The sequence below is a fragment of the Sipha flava genome, unplaced genomic scaffold (genome assembly GCF_003268045.1).
Source record: "Sipha flava isolate LNK unplaced genomic scaffold, YSA_version1 277_pilon_pilon, whole genome shotgun sequence".
Classification (NCBI taxonomy): domain Eukaryota; kingdom Metazoa; phylum Arthropoda; class Insecta; order Hemiptera; family Aphididae; genus Sipha; species Sipha flava.
The window spans coordinates 86800-101055 of NW_020272943.1; the positions used below are offsets into that span (position 1 = coordinate 86800).

At 28.5% G+C, this 14256-nt stretch overlaps 1 protein-coding gene across 1 annotated transcript in view; it reads left to right on the forward strand.

Annotated features, from left to right (window-relative positions):
* The first annotated feature begins 8000 nt into the window (after positions 1–8000).
* The window catches only part of LOC112685449, a 328545-nt gene continuing 322289 nt past the window's right edge, over positions 8001–14256 (forward strand). The window contains exon 1 of the mRNA XM_025557345.1: positions 8001–8598. The gene's annotated coding sequence lies outside the window, so the exon portion shown is untranslated. The remainder of the gene's footprint in view (positions 8599–14256) is intronic.

Below are 14256 nucleotides of genomic sequence, written 5' to 3' on the forward strand. Positions count from 1 at the left end.
TTCATTCTTCTACCCCTATAAAATAAACCAGCCGTGGATCCGTTATCGACTGAACGGTTGTAGGGTCACCGTATCCTATTTACAACAACCCACCCAGATGATTCGGATTTTGCTTCGCACATGTGGACAACAAACCCCATACATTGGGCAGTGTCACATTTGTTGAAAGCTAAAAAACGATTTCGATACACGATTAAATGTGTGATGTATTTGTGTAATGTCCCGTGGTGTAGTACATTCACTAGAGCATCTTGTTTTTGACTTACATTTTTTTTTTTTTTTATTTATTCCTTCGATGAATACAAACAATAATAACGAAATATTACGACTTCTAAGCTTTAAATATATAATATTCTCACACGTTTATACTACGTTTTTAAACGCTTTTATACGAGTACATATCTGGCGGCAATATAATAAGAATTTTCTTTAAAACAAAAAGGCTGAGCGTAATAATAATTAATTAAATAATATTTAATGACCTATTTAACACATCCGAAATTTTGAAGAAAAAAGTTATGAACCAATGGTATAATTGTGCAGTTTTAGGAGTGTCAATTTTAGATATTATTTTATTATCATTACGCAAATAAAATACATAAATATTCGATAGTAATTACGTCCATTGTATATATAGAAATAGTCACTTACAAAATATGACCAGAGTCTGATTGCTGATTATAGATAAACCGACATGCAATATAACGAGTTTATTATTTATTAATGGTTAAAAATTATTTTCTTTTGTTTTATCATAAAAATCTTAACTATTTTTGTAGATATAATATTTCGTACTATACTACTGCACAAATGCACAATAATTGTTTGTGATCTTACAAAATAATAACTTTAATCTTAAGCATTATTTGTTTTATAAGTTACACACCTGTAGATACCTACATATATACATACCTGTATGGTATCCTTGGTACTTATATTATATTCAAATATAAAAAATTCCACAGTATTTAAACTAAACAGCATATAATACTATTTTTTATATGTAGTGAATACATAGATTACGATAGAAACAGCAATTCACAAAACGCTGTACAGTAAATTATTCATTTTGTCGTTGATCTTATACATTTTGAACAAAGCACGGAATAAGTACTGCAAAATAATCATTAGTGATGATATATAATTCAAAAACAAAAATACAGCTTTCACGATCTTCTCAAATAAAATATATGCTATCCTGCTACGTTAGTGTTTAATAATAATACAATGGAAACTAAAGTGCGCTGCGGTGTATTGAAATAAAAGTGCTAATAAGAAATATATGATAAAATTAATGTATAACGTCTGTTGTCATATGATTTACTAATAACTATTTTCTGTATAATCGATTAATGTGTAACATGCCTAAGAGGATAATAATTATAAGACGCTATACCAACCAAATGGCGAGGTTATTTCAATCAATAATGATACCGGTGTCTTTTTTTTATATGATATAGATATAAATTATCATTAAAACAACTTTTTTCTTTTTAATTTACAAAATACAATAAATCAATTTTACAAAAAGTACTAAATTAACTTTTTACATTGTAATATGTATCGATCAGTAGTGTAGAAAGTGGTCTAGGAAGTATCAATGAGCTATTAATGATTTTAAATGGTATCATTAGATTTGCTTCGAATTACCATTCACTACAGATCACCATTAACTCGAGTTTGCCAAAATCTATGAATTTAAAAAAAAAAACTGTGCACGCACAATTTATTCCAACGACAAACTTCGTAAGGTCAAAACATTAAATTGATAATTATGAAGTCAAGTGACCGCTTTTCGTGTTAAAGTTCACTGTTCCTTATCAATAATCCAATAATGATTATAATTAAAACTTCATACATAATTTTATTTTCTACCGTTGTTTATAGATAAATCTATGATATATTTATCATGATCCTTTATAATGTAGATAATCTTATTAAAATACGATTCAATAAAATGAAAATTACATGACATACGTGATATTCACGAACTTTCGGTACCCCATCATAAGTTTAAGATAAGGATCACCTTTTTTTTTTTGCCTCCATTTACTTTGCACATCTTGTAGAAACATATTGCATCCCAAAAGAGTGATAACCTAATCAGATATTATTTTATTTGTATTTATTTTAAATGATTTTAGAGCAGATCTTATTTATCGGGGAGTTTTATTAGTTCAATTATGGAATTGATTGAAAAAACTATAATTTCACAATTTAGCATTTTCAAGTAATTCCATCTAATATTTAAATGAATTGTTAATAGTTACAACGTAACGTAAAAATGTAATTTTTGTTAAAAAATGCACTTAATTATTATTTATGCTTATACACGTTGAATTGTTAATAGTTACAACGTAACGTAAAAATGTAATTTTTGTTAAAAAATGTACTTAATTATTATTTATGCTTATACACGTGGTTATATATTATACACATTTTTTTTTCAAATAATATAAACTCAATAAATAGTACTTAAAATTTGTTGGGTATTTTTTCAAGTGTACTGTTCCCAAAAAGTTTATATTTATTTTTCAAAATCCAAAAGCGTCTGAAATAAAACGAGACCAATTATTTATCGTTCTTCGAGTTTATCGTATTATTTATATATATTTGAAAACAATGATAGATCATCGCAATTTATTGTAACACTACTTTAATTCTTCTTCTTTTTTTTTTTTTTTTTACTTTTTGTTGTTATTTTTAAAAATCGAAAGAAGTTAAGAATATTCTATGTTAGTCAAGATCCTGATAATTATGATTTAATAATTTTTGGTGAAAATATTACAATCGGTGAAGTGTTAAAAGATAAAAAAAAAATAAATAAACATCATTGCGTTCTTGACATAAATAAAAAATTATTGTTTGTGTTCGAACGCGGAACGAGTTCGCCACCAAAATCATGGACGTTCCAAGTCGCGACAAATGTCGGAGCTCCGCGCGACGCGTTTCCCCCTCCGTAGTCCCGCGCCGCCGCCAGCGGCCGGTGAGCTGGTCATCGGCCGTCACGAATTTATGTCTCTACCTTTTTCTTCTTCTTTTTTTTTTGTCCAACGGCTGAACGAAGCGCAACGTCCGCGCTGTCGTTCCCGTGTGTGAACACGAGGTGTCCGAGAGCCCTAGCTGTGATCAGCGGCCACATTCGGTATACAATACCTATTATCGAAGTACGTTTTTTTTTGTCGCGTTTTGTTAATAGTCGCCGCGATACGTACTCGTTGTTACATCGAGTGACATAGTAAAAGTCGCGTGTGAACCTGCCTGTTTTGTCCGTCGTGATCGACGTGTGACGTTAAGCTCGCATCGAGCCGCGTTTTCGTGTACTTACGCCGCGCGCGTGTTTTCGTTTACCCTCCGCGTGATCGCGAGTGTTTTGCCCCACGGTAATACATAAATACTATTTTAATTCGCGTTCGCGCTATTCGCGTGGAACCACGAGCCGAAGATTTGTCCACCGTCGCCGTTCCGGTGAGGGACCGATATTGGTCGTACCAAGGATAGCCGTAGTCGCGGAGCCATACCGTCACCGAGCCACGCAGCCGCCGAGCCCCGCAGTCGCCGCAGTCAGGTCCAGTTGTTTAGTCCCACGTGTCAGTGGGTTATTTATAAAATAATTATTGTTCACCAGCTATGGTATGTTAGTTTTAAGTTACTTATTATTATTAGTTAGGGCGCCCGCTAATTAATTATTCATTTAGCGCAAATATACGTGTTTACGACCCTAAACTTTGACCATATTGTACAAATTGAGTAACCTGTCCCCGTTTCAGTTTACAACACATTACGCGAGTCGTTGCCGACAACCGCACAACTCGTAGGATCGGTACCGGCGCCAACAGTTTGATATTTCATTATTGTACATAAAATGTTATATATGTATATATATTTAGATATAAATATGGCATCCTTTAATTTCAAATTAATTTTGGTATAATATGTACTTTTTCGGTCATCAAAGACACTATTTATTCAATATTAAAAATATTTTAATATTTTTTTTTATTAAAATTATGTACCTACTTACCCATTTATTGTATTTTTAGCACAAATCCTTATAAGGATATGGATTGCACCATTAGCGTAAAATATATACATATAGGTAGTAATGGATGAATATTTAAAAAGAAAATAAAAATTTCTATTTATATAGATGTGCCTAAAGTTATAGGAACTTATAAAGCACCCTTTAGTTCAAAATACATTCTGGAATTTCTAATCCTAACTTTGGTTTTTTAAAATTTTTGTGATATGTTAATATATATGTTAGATATTTTATTTACATATTAACAATACCAACGTTTTGGTTCAAGTTCGGTCTCTATTTTGTCTCTTGATGGCATTATAAATATACCGTAGATATTGGTTTACCACAGTCATTCAAATAGTATGCAAACTATCAGTTTAGTTTTGAATTTGGGCAAATACAGCATAGAAAGTTAAATTTATTGGTATAATCTAGGTGGTCACTAACGTCGAAACAAAAAATTTCCGAGATGAACACAAAACACTGTATCATTAAAATAAAATTTGTTTATAAACCGAGTTTTCAAATAATTTAATTGTTGTACATAACATTTAAATTGTAGAGTAACAACATTTATTTTCTTTTAAATATTTAAGTTGTAACGTGACATAATTTTATTCGGGTAAATTGGTACGAAAAAATTGTACGTAATAATATCATGCTTTTATTATATTTATTGTTATCCAAACGTGAGTAAATTACATTTGTGCATTCAGACTGTAGTAGAAACTACTTGACGATCGATTTCAATAAAAATTAAGCGTTTTTTGTTAGGACTCGTGGAGTCTCATGGACTGCAGTGTTTCGTTTTGTTATCGGTCTTGTGATAGGAAGGATGTGCCCGTCGTAGTTGAACGAACAGCTTATCTGATGGCATTATTGAACATTTTCTTGTTTTTTTCGTCCCAGAGTTGCACCGGATAGTTGTTCCAAATTCTTGGAATTTGTTGGTAGGACCCGGGAATGCCATACATGCACGTGGAATGTAATACTTCTTTTACAAAAAGCAAAACTAATTCCACCACAATGTTTTACACGATCGTTTTCTTCGTTTTAAAGTCATATGATTAATGTTTTCAAACAATTTCATACTACTAAGGTTAACTCAACTGGTTGATAATAGTAGTTTTTGCTGTAATATATAATGAAAATCTGGCTATTTCATACTGATTACTATACTGATTACTAATTACTACTACGCATCTATCGGAATAATCTTCCTTGCTTTAATTATAACTCAAAAAATAATAATCATAGGAATATGAAATGTTAACACAATATTTATATTACCGTTTTATATAGGTTACATTATTTTTAAAATTGTTTTTAAATAATCTTGATGATTTTATATTTTAGATGATATAATTTTAATTGATAAAAAGATTTGAAAAATTGAGCTTAATTTCAAAATAAAATTTAACAAGCGTATGCATAATAAATACGTATGCGATAATAATTACGAAATTTCACTAAATTTTTATAATCAAATATTTCTAAAATTATCAATTTTTACTTTATACTTGAAAATTTAATAAAAGATTTATAAGATTTTCATTGTAGCCAACAAAAAAGTTTACTCGAAATATGCAAAATTGATATATAAGCGTTAAATAATTAAATTTTAAAAAAATTTGCAAACCATTAAACTTTCAATAGCTTTAATTAATATTTTATAAATTTAGTTACAGACATTTTATAGTTTTGAAGTATTTTAATGAAGGTTATTAAGAGATCCCCTTTGGGAATAAATGTTTTTTTATTTTGAATTTTAAAACATTTTAAAGTTTGGCCAACCTTATTATAAAATGTTATTCTTCTACTATATCCACTATCTTAAGATTTATGAGCTCATCTACTAGACTTTTTTTCACTCGAATCATTTTTTTAATAGCAATAATTCTTTGGTTTCAATTTTAAAAAACCAATATACCAATATAAAAGAATATAGTTCACTCATCTTTTTATTTCTCCTTAACTTGGAGTTTCAATTTCAAATTTTTGTTTTTTTAAATTTAAAATTAAATTAAAAATATTTACTAAGTATATTTCCGATGCAGGTAATTTTCATTGTAATAAAAATCCAGTTTCGTTTACTTTTTTATGTATTAAATACATTTTATCTATTATACTGCAGGTATTTATTACACATATTTTTCATTACTAACGTGGGTCTTTTGGTCACGAATTGCATTTTTTTTATCGTAATACAACGCGGACGACCGTGACATAAATAAATTCCAACGTAGCAATAAAGTGCAATAAAATCGTTTTTTTTTCATCCCAAAAATCTATTCACCTATAAATGGCAAAAACCGGGTAATACTATTGAATACCTCAAAAATACAACATATTTTATAAATATATTTATAAAGAAAGATGTGATAAATTCACATTGTGTACTTCTGATTATTTTTTTGTAAATATGTCTCGAATAAATATTCGTATTTAATTAGTAACGCTCATACTGATATACGGATCTTTCTTCTATAAAATATTATACTATTAAACCTTGCAAGGCCAAAATAGTTTAGATTTTTGATAGTTATTTCTATATTGATAATTCTTGTTTTCATTTAATTTGTTCCAAGTATCATTCTATTATAATATTGTATTATTTTATATATATTTTTGATCTTAATAGAGAATAAAACTACGCTCATTGGCTGTTGGCGTTAAGTAACTGATATACGATTTTCCAGGTAGATGTGTTTAAATAATTGAGGGTCAAGTGGTGGTACTTTACATAGGCTTCATTCGAGTTAAATCGAATCCACTTGCTATCTACCTAACGATAGAAAAAAAAAAATGAACGTTTATTATAGCCATTTTATTTTCTTTGAGATGAGAACGCTATACTGAATTCGTTTAAATTCCGTAAAAATGATAAAATGCACTCAGTAAACGTTTTTTTTTAAAATCCAGAAAATTTCTTTTTCCTTTTTCATTTAAATTTTCTATACGGCCGAGTTGGCGCTGTAAACATGCACACCTTGAATTCATTAAATTCATACAATTATTTTGTTTCATTGAATTTTTTTCGTAAAAATTCTATATATTTTCTGAATTCGAAATTTTCAGATAACAATTTCGAGTACAAATCCTTTACGCCAAACATATTAGACATACTCAATTGTTTTGTAACATTAAATTAAAAGTTTCTGATTGAAGTACTACAAATGCTATAAGTACATGACTTATAACTAATAACAAACCTAATTATTGTCGTTTTGCAGGATCGAAAACTACATGATTTTTCATAAAAATGCACGTGCATTATAATTATATAACTTCATTAGGATGAACAAATAACACAAATTAAAACAGTTTTAACATTATCCAAAATCAAAAAGACCGGATCGATACGTGCTGAACAATATATTTTAATTATACTTTGTCCGATTGAAGTGGCAAATGAACACACATGTTATGAAATGATTTTATACTGTTATAAAAATCGTTTCGGTGACTTAAGCGAACAGGTGTGGTGTCCAGCGTAAGGTAATGCTTAGTGGTTAGAGATAATCTCATTTTTCATCGATGCCGGCACCGCGCGGCCATTTATCCGTGTACATATATATATAATGTATCTCTATAATAGTTATAATACACGTCGGACGTTTTTCGTGAAATGTAATTTCCGAGATAAAATACATTTTATTATTAACGAAACCCCGAAGAGATGAAAATGGAAAGAAAAAAAACGTTTAAAAATTCTCCTCGTCTGACTTATGAGGGGGGGGGAACTATTGAATGCATACGTTCGCCACCACCTGATATCTTAACCTAACCTACCCTGTTGATCGGTTGAGAGTTAACGTGTGTGCGTGTGTATATGTACACATTTACAATATTTGTATGTGTAATGTACACGCCAGAGGCGATCGGGTCATCGGGTGCAGTCGGTACACGCACACGCATGGCGTTACCGCCGCCGCCGCCGCCGCCGCCACCGAGGTCTTTCGTGGCGGTCGTGTTCACGCGTGCGTCACGTTGACACACAGCCGAGCTTTGGCGCTATTCGCGTCCGTTCAAGACCAGAGTGAATTGGCATTTTGCACGAGCACACGGTTTTCGCTCCGCCGCCGGTCACCGCCCGTCGTCCCGTGTCTTTTCGTCCGTGGTACCATCCGGTTACCGTCGTCGTCGTTTCTTCTTCCATTTATTTATTTATTTATTTTTTTATCCATTTTCATTTTTTTCTTCTTGATTTTATTCCGCGTCTATTTCTAATCGCCGTATAGTGCGCGTCCATCGTCCGTGGGGTCATGTTTTTACCGTTCGTGTGTGCGTGAATGCAGATGATCACCGACTTCTAGAGGATTCTACGGTCTCGGATTCCTCGGGCCAAAGGATTTACGGAATAATCTCAAGTTATCGATTTATCGCGTGAATATCGCGGTAATACGGTTGGCCGCCGCCGGATTTTCAAATTTTTTTTCGTTTACAAGTGCGTGTTACGATTGGTCGATTTTCTAGTGGAATTCCGACCGCGACGAAGGAATCCACCGCCGTCGCTGTAGTGGTTTTCGATAATGTCAAACGCTTAAACAAGTATCGTCACAATACGAACAAAAGTAAGTCTCATTGTCATTTCAACAACATAATTATATCATCACGACGTGAACATCGTGTACATGTCGTGTACACCAGTGATTCTCGACTATAGGGTTGCCAATAATTTTAAACGGATCGGCTAAAATTTAAAACGTTGATATAATATTTTTATTTTTTAGTATTTTAAATAATAAATGAAACCGTTTTCGTAAATTCTTCTAAGATTAACCATTATAAGTCATTCACAATATTGATAATTGGTACTAGGAAGCTTAACATATGTATACGTTTCTGTTAATGTCAACTGATAAAGTATATTTATAGCTATAAGTATTTAATAAGTTTTTCACCAGTATATTTCTTAGTTCCAATTATCAATGCAGTGAACGTCATAATGTCCTATTTGTGTAGTCGTGAGATTAACGTCAACTTATCCTGTACCTAGTACGAAATGGTCGTTAGCATTAGTATAATATTATTCGTAAGTTAACAAATAATTTTCTATACCAACTTAAATTTAAAAATATATAATGAGTAAACAGACATCACTCTCAACTTTTTTAAAAAAAACCTATGGTTGTTAAAAATAATGAAAATGAAATGATGAAATCAAATACAAATGAACAAGAAATAGAAATGGACGAAATGCCTAGAAAAAAGGTAAAAACATGGATGAACTACATCGATAAATACACTGATAAATATATTAGTTATGGGTTTACATAGATAAATGAAAACTAAGTAGATTTGCCATAATATGTTATTTGCAGTATTGTACTAGCAAATGCTTCTTTAAAGCCAAATAAATTTATACGGCATATTGGAACTAATCATAATATAATACAGAAATAAAAATACAGATTTTTTTTTTTTTAAAGAAGACGTGGTGAGTTAAAGATAATTAAAAAAAAAAAAAATATTAAATCATGTACTAAAGTTGACAAGGTGTATTTAAAATGTTCTTTTATTGCAGCTTTATAAATTGCTAAGACAAAAAGTCATATAATATTGGTGAAAAATTAATTAAGCCTTGTATGGTCAATATATGTTCAGAACTATTTGGTAATGAACACCTCTCAAAAATAAAAATTATTCCAATGTCTGACGACACTATTCATTGATGAATTCTTTGTATTGCTAATGATATCGAATGTTAGCTCGTTGAAAAAATAAACAAATCGTTATTTTATGCTATACAATTGGACGAATCAAGAGATATAAGTAATTCAACTATATTCTTAATTTATGTTAGGTACATTGATGATACATTTAACAATATAGAAGAAGATTCTTTATGCACCTTAAAGTTGAAAATATTTACTATAGCAGATGACATTTTTAAAATAATACAGTGGTGTATTGAACTAATTTTTGGTGAAAAGCAAAAATGTATATACCATAAGGTACACTATATTCATCCTAACGGCATTTCTACCATAGCAAAACATATACAATTCAAAAAATATACGTTTATTAGATCGATTTGTATAATCAGATGTACTTAGTTAATTATCTAGTAAATTTATTACACTCATTAATTATTTTGTATCTTGATCAATGCAGTGTATGTGAATTTTGAATTATGTTATTAACATTAGTATTGCAATTAGTTAGTACCAATTGTTTCTAGTGTAACGGATCATATACACTACATTTATGCGCTAAATATTTACTATCAATTATAACATTTAATATGATGTTATGATATATCTATATTATTTTTATATTTATTGTTAAGTATTTTTTGGCAGGGGGGCAATCCACCTACCAAACATTTTGAAGGAGCAATTGCTCCAAAATAATATCATCACCACGCCACTGAAACAATGAATAATTATATGATGTTTAAAAATATTAACTGGACTTCTTGTATTGGAATTTGTACATATGGTGCAACGTCTATCACAGGGGTGTATTTAGACTTACTTCTAGGGGGGGACGTCTCGAATATCTTCTTTAATTCAGACTCAAAATGCACAAGTAAAATGTTTGGTAATATTTAAATCAGTTAAGTCCTTAATATTCGTGTTTTTTTTTTTTAATCTAATGCCTGATTCACTTAGAGTCGACTTTTGTGTAGTTATTTTTTAACAGCTGTCTGTGTTTTAAAAGTTACGCTTGTATTTTATTTAATTTTTTACTAAGTATGGACCTGACATAAAGCCCAATTCAGTTTTCACAGCCACGCGTAATTTGATTTCGTTATAAAATTATCCACATTAAAAAAAATTGAAATATGTATCTCACATATAATCAATTCCTTAAATACGGATTGAAGGGAGGGACGATCGCCCCTTTCCCCTAAAATACACCCATGGTCTATGACAGGGATACATTCAGCTGTAGTATCATGCGTTAAAGATATAGCAAATGCACATCTAAATTCATTCTTTGTTTTATACATCGAAAACTGTAAAAGATATGGATGAAATATCAATGATATTTTAAGCCAATATACAACAGTTATAAATTGTATTCGTGTAAGAGTCATTAATTCTTATATATATTTTCTGTCGTGTGTAAAGAAATATATATGTACTATACAATTATTAAAAGAAATGTTTATTTTTAAATATAATGTAATTAATATTATGATCTATTATTAGCATAAGTAATATGAGTAAAAAAAAATGTATTGTTTTAAAGTACCCAATAGTTATTTTTTATTTCTCCATTGAACTTTATTTATAAAAAATTTGCTAAATATTTGGGGTCGTCACTACACAAAAGTTGAGAACTGCTAGTGTAAACTTAATTTAACTGTTCGTCTAGAGGTGCCCGACTAAATACATGAGTAAGGGAAACAATGAAAAAAAAAAGATGAGACATTTTTATAATATTTTCAATTTTTTTACCATTAAATTTATTCTTTATTCCGTATGAATTTGATTGTCATTTGTTATATTATTAAATATGGTCTTCATTTAAACTAAACGCTTACTTTTACTTTTCAAATATGACAACCAATATATTGGGTGAACACCGTTGGATCATGAGAATTAGAGTATGTTTTAGAGATTTTCGTATTTCCAATCGCAATAACGGCGATTATAATTAATAAAAAAATATGATTTCAAAAATTGTTTGCATTTTTAATTATTTTTCTAACTTGTAATAGATTTTTATAGCTAAATAACTCGGAAAATTGGAGAATCCTGTAAAATTGAATTGTTCGTATATTTAGTAAAATGCTTGATTGGACAACATAACTAGGAAATGTAAATATATCGTTGAATAACGGCATTGAAAAAACGAGGTGCAGTCAGTGGACCAAATAAAATTAAGTCAAAAATATTTTTGAGTAGTGCAATATAAATGAACATCAAGATTGAAATGTTTATTCTTAAAACACATTTCTTATTCATTTTTTTCTATTTTAATTTAATTCTCAGATATGGTTAACCTTATGAAATGTGCCTAGTTTTTTTGCTATCATCCAATAATAAATACTATTGCTTTAAATTTTAAATTTATATTGCACACTAAATTATCTCAATACAATTATGATATCCTAGATCCTTGTTACAATATCTTCACTTATGAAAATATAAATGTTTTACACTATTATTTTACATATTATTATATTTAATATTTCTGTAATGAATCTTGATATAATATTATCATTGATCATAAACACAAAACATATAATATAATTTTTTTTTTAGAATTATCATATTTTATTTTATTTGAAAACGATTTGATCAGGCAATTTATTTTAATTTTATATTATCAGTCTTTCTGTTGTTTATGATATTATCAATAAAAAACTATTGTTTTATAAAAACAAAAAAAGGTTGTAAACTGTTAAAAATAGACGTTTAAACTCTATGTATGATACATGTAGCAATAAATATATTGAAAAAAGGCCGAATTAAAAACTAATGGTGCCCCTGGAATTCGTTAAAAATTAGCTCTCTCCAAAAAAAAAAAAAGCTTTAATTCGAATAATAACTACTGAAAACTATTTGATTGCATACATTTTATTTTTTATATTAGGTGAAATTCCCAGTGTTTATTAAATAATGAGTTTTCTTTATAAGTTCTAGTTATATTTAGTTTTTAATTTCGATATATATACTATCATACTTTTTTTTATATTAAGAACAATGAAACTTATAAACTTCTACAATTATAAAACGGAAACGTAAGGTATCAAAATTATTATTTATCAATAGAAAAATAAACTAACTATATTGTATTCGATTGCATTTTCTTTAATATCAATCATTTGGATTTATTCAATAAGATGGTAAATGTTATAATTTAAATAAATAATAGCTAGTAGCGGGTAATTCCTTTGAATTCTTGTAAATTTATTATTATTAATTATTATAATAATATTATTGTATAGATACTTACCAAATCGTTATGTTTGTAGTATATTCTTTGCAATTGAGAAATTGGACAAAATTATTATAAAATGTATATAGTTTAAAATTAAATTTTAATCTTATATAAAATAAAATCTATCTACTTAAATAAATATAATAAATAGGAGTCTTTACAGAATTGTTACAGACTATGTATATATATATATATATATATATTTAATATCTTAAATTATAATGATCCCTCAATGATACACCGTGACATACTATGTACTGTGATTATTAACAACAATTTTCATATATTACCATTTTATTATAAATTATGCATCGATATTAAATCGTTAGTTTATGGAATTGTGACTTAACATTATTACTCAATTCTTTTATTACATAGTCAGTATTCATAGATGTTAAGACTAAGGATGGACATAGAATCTGAAGATCTAAATTATCCGAATTTTCGGATATTCAAATCCGAATTTCAATCAAATTTTCATTCTGATCCGGACTATCTGGATTTATAAATTTGCTTTTTATATAACTTATAATGATTTTTAATTTCTATTAAAATAAAATATTTTATTTTATTGTAACAACAAATTAATATTATATTTTATGAATTTCAGTATACTTATCATGACTTCGACAGTTTTTATAATTTATTATTAGTTACCAAATAATAATTTATTTTATTCTTGTATGATTTACTGTGATATCATGATTGAATAACTTATTTTAACTACATAACTTTTGAATAGTTCTTGAATAAAATTTTCTAAAGAAAAGTTAAATTGATATTACAATACAATATAGGAATGATAAAATGATAATTTTTATCGATATTATTATATACACGGACAAGTTTTCATACAAATGTCGAATAAAATCTTGAGTCATCGAATAGCAAAATTGAATTGAATAACCCGGATAATCTATGAAATTCGAATATGCCCATCACTAGCTAAGACACACCTAGTGTGATTAATACACATTGAACTTATTTTGTAAAATTTATATATCCAATAAGTATCCAAAAATATGTATTTGAATATTTTTTTAAATATTTAGTTGATAGTAATGACTGGATAATATTTAATCCTAAAATGTGTGTCCTTCTTAGTATAGTGCTCCTTGGCAATGTCTTTTTATCCTGTTCTAAATATGGTCCTGATTAAAAATAGTAGTTTTGGGTTTTGACATACACTATTTATGCATAATTTATCATTTCATATTTATTGAATTTAATAGTGCATTGAGTGTACCTAATTTAAAAGTAATTTTGATTAATACATTTTTATTTATATTATATTTTGTGTAGAATATTTCACGTGCTATTTGAGTAAAAAAAAA